Genomic DNA, 5,458 nt, shown 5'->3' with positions numbered 1-5,458 from the left:
CAACACAGTTACAAAATAATAACCCAACAACAACGTACAGTCGACACTTTAGTCTCTCGCTCGGGGGTGTCCAAATTTTCTCCTTTGAGGGCCGCATGCAGAAAAAAAACGGAAAGGTGAAAGGGCCACTTTTCGATTTGTCCACTTTTTGAAAATTGAACACGCTCAAGTAAGTCCAGAAAGCAAGTCGACATTATTTGGATTGTGGAGTTCATGTCATCGGCTTTCTGTGAAAGGTGTTCAGGCAAATGGCTTTCCTAGCTTTTCGGGGTGGCCAACAGCCCTCCATCTCACCGAGTAGATCCGGCTCTGAACTTCACAGCGGCCGAATCTCCACATTCAGAACCAAAAATAGTCAACAAACTGTCATCAGATCCATCTTTGGCCACTGTGGTGTTTAGAAGAGAAACGGTGCGGTCCTTTGAATCACAAATGCTTGATTTGTGTTTTCGAATATCGAGAAAAGTGCGACGGCAAAGGTGTCCAAACTACTATTTGGAGTGAGATGGCCAGTTAGTCATTCAGGTCGACTTGTTTTGTTCTTGATGCTGCAGTTACGCAAGAGTGCTTATGATGTCATATTAACACTCGACACCTTTTCGATTCACGTTCATTTTTCGCACACCCGAATAACCTTCATTGTGTTAGCAAATCTTACACCCATTCAGCCCGTTCTTGATTCTTTTTATTCATGTTAGAACTTGCCTTCCAAGATGAAATGTCGAGTAGTTTGTGAAAGAAATTACGCACACACAAAGTGACCTATAACCTATACGCCAGTCCGACTCATGCTTGTTTTTTTTTTTTCTTTTTCTACTTTGTTATGAATTTTGGGGCCGTTGCGACTTCTATACTCCAGAGCAACTTTTAGTGGGGAATACGCGATACTTTTTATGAGGGAGTCACATGAGCAAATGTGTCGAATAACGACACAAGCTGTTCTTTTCAACTGCGCTGCGGTCGTATTGAGCAATATATGTCTGACGATCGTGGTTGGGAAACCATGGTTGGCAACACGCAGCATCAACTTACGATTGGATCCATCGCAGTCCGGAGCGCTTGATAGTCGGTGCGATTGGCGCCCGCACAAGATTCGGGCACATGGCAGCCGGATGAGATGAGAAGGTGACTTGCTTTTCCTGCCGTCCTCCTCTTCCGTCTTGTGGACGGCGACGTCGGAGCCAAATTGATGACACGGCTCCGTCTGCATCCCACGACCGGCCTCCTCCCGCGTTGGCCGCCTGCGCCTACAGCAGAGTGAGCGTACAATTACGCATAGTTTCATACATCTGCCCGCGCACCTTTAAATAAGCAGCGCGAGTCCACAAGGTGATTTGTCTCGCAGCCACATGACTCCATTGTACATCTTGATAGCCAGGGGATGGCCCCGAGCTATGTTTAAGCATTAAATAGTGTATTATTATTTCACATCAATCACGCTGAGATGTGAGGCGGGTATTCATAAATTTTACATCTCTCGCAGGCAGCTTTTTCAGGCCTCTCTGTTCTCGCTCTCCCCGTCACCTGGAATTCAGTTGCGCGTCTCGAAGAAGGCTCGAGCAGGGCGGTCGTTTCAAAACAACACGACATGCATTTATGATGAAGTCAATCTTTGGAACACGGGGCCGTCGTCCAAACTTCTGGGTTTGAAGGCCGCCTATGGAAAGGTGAAAGGGCCATTTTCAAATTTGTCGACTTTTTGAAGCGCGCTAAAGCCAGTCAAGAACGTAATTCCAGATTGGTTGGATTGCTCATCAGCTTCCTGTTCGAGCTCTTAAAGCAAATTGAGCATTTTTCCAAACCTGCCCTTTTGTGCAGTGAAACTGAAAAAAAAAAATCCAGCTCAAGCTACGGTTGAAAATCAGGTGTTTGGCCTCCATTGAGGGGCGTCGTACTCAGTTTTGCCGCCGGCCACTTTGGAGGTACGGCTTCCTTCGGAGTTCAGTTCTTGTTCGGGCGAGTGGAACCAAACGATTGCAAACTCTCAACGTTAGTTATTACACAAGACAATTTGACATTTGGGGACAGATTTGAGCAAGCATCACGCCAGTTGACACGTATGATTTGCTTTGGCGGGCCACATCAAATGACGCGGCGGGCAGGATCCGGACCTGTTGGCGTACATGTTTGGAGGACGCGGCAACCATCGGGTAGCAAAAGTCCTTGATGGCACATAGCTCACATTGCAAACGTACACCTCTATTAGACCTCATTTTCACGAATAAACCACGGCTCAATTTTTCTTTTTTGCACCTCAAATTATGATTTAATGGCTGGGGGGCTTTGCTACAGCAACACATTTTTTTTTTTTTGCCAAAGTCATTGCAAATCGGGAAGTTTGACTAGACGCCAGGACAGCGAGTTGAGGATTGGAGAGAGCGAGGGGAAAAATGTCTTTGAACTAGTTTTTGCTTGCTGAAAATATTGCTCCTGGGTTGAAGTTCCGTCTGAAGTGTTTGACGGCGGTGGGAATTTAGGGAGAAAAAAAAAAAAAGAAGCCCAGCACCAAATGATTCAGTGAGAAGATGGCACACATTCACAGATATTCCGTTCGTGCGACGTCACCTTGCGTAAAATTGACAGCGGCATGTCGAGTGAAGTTTAAATAGTCTATGCACTGCACAAGTCATGATTAGGGCTGTCAATAACTAGCATGCTTTTTTTTTTTTTTTTTTTTAACGAAAAAAAATCCATTTCCAAACAGGCGGGTCTCTGTTTTCATCATATTCTGGTTTCATTATTTGGAAGAAGTGTGTGTTTCTCCTTTCACGCTTTGCTCCTGTCAACCTGTCCAGACTCATACGCACACACAAAGACACATGCACATTGCCAAATCTCCTGAGATGGGAGGTCGCGGGGTTTTGTTCGTTTGAGGGACGTATAAAGAAAAATGGAAGAATGAAAGGCTCGCTTTTGTCCACTTTTTGAAACATGCAAAAGCCAATCAAGAAAGTAAATCGGGTGTTCAGGCAAATAGTTGAGGATTTTTTTGTTTTTGGAGTGGCCAACGGCCCTCCAGCTCTGCACTTAAGAGCAGCTGAATCCCATCTCCACACGCAGAACCGTCGTAAGGTGAGCATTTCGCAAACCGTCACGAGAGGATCATTCATGCGATGTCTTCGTCAATTTGTCAGAGAGCACAAAGTGGAAGAAACCATTTTTAAGTGGAATGATCTTCTCGCGCCAATAAGCAGCACAGTATCAAGCCGGCGCCTGCGACAACACACAACACAAAGCTGTTTTCTCTTCTTCCTTTTTGTCCTTTGGTTAAACATTCTCTTGGCATGCATGATCTCATTTAACTTTGATAACCCAAACCCCCCTTGTTATATCGAATATTTCTTTTGATATTTAATACATGTTTATACATTTATTTGAGGGTTTTTTTTTTTTCGAATTACAATCACACTTTTTCAAATCGCCCCCGCCCAAAAATAAAAAAGCAGCAAATGTTGGGATTCGTCAGCAGTCTGAGACCAGACGATAAAAAGATGGCTGGATGGATGCCTGCCCGCCCGCCCGCCCGCCTCTCCCAAAGCCTTTTGGACTTACCCGTCTCTCTTTAATTGAAAAAGCAGCTCTGCCGCGTTGTCTTGGGATTTGTCCCTTTACATTGTAGCTTCCAAACAGGAAAACCAATAGTGGGAATAGAGCCCTGAATGTAATTAATTTCGTGGGGACAGGCTGTACAGCGGGACTATTATTGCAGGAGGAAGAATTCTAATCAGTTGCAGATTCCTTCCTGTTTGCTTAGCGTGACCGCAGCCAATTACTAGTGAACTCAATGGTACAGTTTCACTTCCTGCGCTAGCCGAAGAACGGAGCGAGTCTGCCGCTGCCGCAGAGCAGAGCAGAGCAGGGCGGCGGGAGAAAAGTTGACAAAAGGACGCGATACCTGCCGGAGTGACGGGGAAAAAAATGAAACAAAAACGCTCGAAGTCGGAGAAAACGGGTTGTGAAAAGTCAAAAGGGGCGCCGACAAGAGACGGCGTGCTGTCCGCGGCCACCTTCATCCCCCCCCCCATGCGGAACACGGCACGCGCTTCGCAAAGGAAATGAAAGCATTCCGGGCTTGACTTGGCTTGCCGGTCGAGCTGCTCTCACGGAACGGCCGCAGAGCAACGGACTCAACTCAAGGTCACAAATGCAATGACGGGTGAGTCAATCATTGCGGCGACCCGAGCGAGAGACGCCGTTTGGCACGGCCGGGGCGCCCTCCTGCTCCGTTTTGGAAGAACCTCGACCGACCAATGAGCAGTCATGCATCCAACGCGACTGGGATCACGTTCCCCCTTGGCTTTTGAAGCCTTTTCCAATTTGGGAAGGTAACTGCACCTGTGTGGCTCTGGGAAAGGGTCAAAGATGTCACTTAGGGCCATTGTGCTACAAGCAGTGGCATCGCTCGGAACCCTTCCAGTAAGTGGAGAAGGTTTCTCGTCGGTGCCATCTTGTGAATGGGCAACAAAAACTCTTCTGGTGTGACTTTCGCAGACCGTTTGTTCCCCTTTGGGTCAAATAACCTGATACTTGTATTCTGAGGCCTGAAAAGGGGTCTTGCTTTCGACCTCAATAATTCAAATGGAGAAGGAGAAGCCACGCAGGACTTTCTTGGGGCAAAACATAAGCCACGTAGCGGGGTCCGCTCCATGCGGTGTGAACGGGAAGGTCCAAGTGGCGAAACGAACGCCGCTTTGCAAAAAATTGGGGACCCGACACTTGCCGCCGCCTCTTCTGCGTCTGCTGCCGGGGATGGTCTCGCCATCATGAGATATTCCAGGAAGAATTGATACTGCGGCAAGTACATTGATCACGCGCGCACACGTGGCCCCGAGGACAGATGACGACTTTACAAGCAATAAGATGGGAGACAATTGTATTATTTGAGTGGAATAAGACGGAGTACATGCAGCGAGCGCCAATCGTCCGGGGCGGGGAGGGCTCGGCTGATGTTTCCGGGGGAGTTTGGGAGAGCCGGCCCCCCTCGGTGGCCGCCTCCGCCTGTTTGCGCTCCGTCCTCGGGTGGCACGGTAATCCACTCAACTTGGCGCCACCCGCTTCTCTCAATGCAATCAGGACGCGCGGGCTCAGCCGTGATTGTGTTCATTTGTAAAAAGCATCCGAGACAAAATTGAACCCCAAGGCTGAGAAGCGATAAAGATGCTGATCAGATCGCGACGAAGGAGTCCGCACTCGGGGGCGCAAGGTGTCAGGGCCGGAGCCGGAAGAGCAATGACTCTGTGCGCCTCACTTGGAGCCAGGCGCCCGCCCCGGAATACCAACGAGGGAGGGGGGGGAAAAGACAAGCAAGTGCGGCTTGATTTGTCATCCCCTCCCCCGCGGAACAGGAGGATGCCACATTAGCGGGCCTCCCGATTACGTTTCAGGAGGCGTCTCAACACGGGAGCGCTCAGACAACATTTTGCTCACGCGAGCGATGCTGTTGTCATTTGTCCCCCCC

At 48.7% G+C, this 5,458-nt stretch overlaps 1 long non-coding RNA gene across 1 annotated transcript in view; it reads right to left on the bottom strand.

Moving 5' to 3' along the window:
- Positions 1-811: 811 nt before the first annotated feature.
- The window catches only part of LOC109519164 (uncharacterized), a 28,196-nt gene continuing 23,549 nt past the window's right edge, over positions 812-5,458 (bottom strand). The window contains exon 3 of the long non-coding RNA XR_002168889.1: positions 812-1,247. This is a non-coding gene — a long non-coding RNA (uncharacterized LOC109519164). The remainder of the gene's footprint in view (positions 1,248-5,458) is intronic.

Source organism: Hippocampus comes, unplaced genomic scaffold, assembly GCF_001891065.2.
Source record: "Hippocampus comes isolate QL1 unplaced genomic scaffold, H_comes_QL1_v1.1 scaffold226, whole genome shotgun sequence".
Lineage (NCBI taxonomy): Eukaryota > Metazoa > Chordata > Actinopteri > Syngnathiformes > Syngnathidae > Hippocampus > Hippocampus comes.
This window is presented reverse-complemented; position numbering and strand designations above follow the sequence as displayed.